We start from the raw sequence: 2,536 nt of genomic DNA on the forward strand, positions 1-2,536 counted from the left end.
ACAAACACACAATATCAGGACAACAACTGTAACAATGTTGATAATTAATATTTACTGAACACACACACACAATATCAGGACAACAACTGTAACAATGTTGATAATTAATATTTACTGAACACACACAATAACAGGACAACAACTGTAACAATGTTATTTTGCTAATTTAAAGAATCTTAGTTTAAACTTTATGTAGCGAACGGGTTCAGCTGTAACAGTTTCTTTCATTTTAATTCGAAAAACTAGTAAAAACTAACACACTATTGTTATAAAGTAAAACTTTTAAAGATTTTCCAAGCAAATATATATATATTTAAAAAAATAAGCTCCTCCATTTAGTAGCAGTTTAAAAGCAATATTCCATTTTTAAGACGTGTCAAATGTAGTTTTATCTTTGTCCGCTAGGGGGAGCTTGGTTCTGATATACTTCTTCCCTAAAATTACATATTAAAATACATAAAACTTTTATTCCCTAGGGGGCTAGAAACCGGGTTTCGATACCTCTAACGGCCAGAGCATTGTTTAGCTTTGTGCTTAACTAAGAACAAACAAACAAATCTTAGGGGAATTCTGTAGTGGGAAATTGGCACAGATGGAAGAAAACTTTACGTTAATGTAAACATTTCACTTACAGCTAAAGTAATTAATATTGTGTGATATGTGACAAAAATCAACACTGTGTCTCCGCTCCACGTGCTTAAGCCTAGATACAAAGTCGTCCAGGATAAGATGAATTCCTGGCACCAAACAATACACGTATTTATTTAGAATGATTCGTTCCCGGAAGGTAAATAGAACAGAGAAAGTGTCCCTGTTCACTTCTCACGGAAAGTCTGGGAACGCGTTTCTTGTTTCTAACACGTCATTGAAAGTTCACTGGAGCGGAATGTTGAACCAACCTGTTTCTAATGATACCTGCCAATGGCGAAAATTTATCAATCAATAAATGAAAACAACGTTTCAGCGCGAAGCTTTGACGGTGGAGTTTGCTCAGTAACTTACTATAATACTTCCGGTTAGTTATGAAGGCAGTTCGGGTCAGTATCTCAATACAGTATGAAATACTTCCGGTTAGCTATTAGGACAGCTCGCTCAGAAACTTACTATAATACGACATACTTCCGGTTAGTTATGTGGGCAGTTCGGGTCAGTATCTTAATACAGTATGACATACTTCCGGTTAGCTATTAGGACAGCTTGCTCAGTAACTTACTATAATACGACATATTTCCGGTTAGTTATGAGGGCAGTTCGGGTCAGTATCTTAATACAGTATGACATACTTCCGGTTAGCTATTACGACAGTTCGCTCAGAAACTTACTATAATACGACATACTTCCGGTTAGTTATGAGGGCAGTTCGGGTCAGTATCTTAATACAGTATGACATACTTCCGGTTAGCAATTAGGACAGCTCGCTCAGTAACTTACTACAGTACGATTTATTTCCGGTTAGCTGCTAGGTTAGTTTGGTCAGTATCTTAATACAGTATGACATACTTCCGGTTAGCTATTAGGATAGCTCGCTCAGTAACTTACTACAGTACGATTTATTTCCGGTTAGCTGCTAGGTTAGTTTGATCAGTATCTTACTATAGTATGACCTATTTATAATTCCTCACGTAAAGCCACGTTCCTCTACTAAAATAGCAAGTAATAAACGAACAGTTCTCACGTAAAGCCACTTTCCTCTATTAAAATAGCAAGTAATATACGAACAGTTCTCACGTAAAGCCACGTTCCTCTACTAAAATAGCAAGTAATATACGAACAGTTCTCACGTAAAGCCACGTTCCTGTACTAAAATAGCAAGTAATATACGAACAGTTCTCACGTAAAGCCACGTTCCTCTATTAAAATAGCATGTAATAAACGAACAGTTCTCACGTAAAGCCACCTTTCTCTATTAAAAAAGCATGTAATAAACGAACAGTTCTCACGTAAAGCCACGTTCCTCTATTAAAATGGCTTCAAATAAATGAACAGTTCTCACGTAAAGCCACGTTCCTCTATTAAAATAGCATGTTATAAACGAACAGTTCTCACGTAAAGCCACCTTCCTCTATTAAAATAGCATGTAATAAACGAACAGTTCTCACGTAAAGCCACGTTCCTCTATTAAAATGGCTTCAAATAAATGAACAGTTCCCACGTAAAGTCACGTTCCTCTATTAAAATGGCTTCTAATAAACGAACAGTTCTCACGTAAAGACACGTTCCTCTATTAAAATGGCTTCTAATAAACGAACAGTTCTCACGTAAAGCCACGTTCCTCTATTAAAATGGCTTCAAATAAATGAACAGTTCCCACGTAAAACCACGTTCCTCTATTAAAATGTCATGCAAAAGAGGAACAGTTCTCACGTAAAGACACGTGACTCAGTTAATATAATCTTGGTTTACAATCACCATCTTTACTTGACTGTTATCTCGTCCAGCAAGAGACCCCAACTGTTTGGGTTTCGAACATACTAATCGTTCTACTGTCCAAATATATAGAAAACAACTTACACTCCACATGGCATATTTTGTAAAG

Source organism: Limulus polyphemus, unplaced genomic scaffold (assembly GCF_000517525.1).
Source record: "Limulus polyphemus unplaced genomic scaffold, Limulus_polyphemus-2.1.2 Scaffold12264, whole genome shotgun sequence".
In the NCBI taxonomy this organism is placed as follows: domain Eukaryota; kingdom Metazoa; phylum Arthropoda; class Merostomata; order Xiphosura; family Limulidae; genus Limulus; species Limulus polyphemus.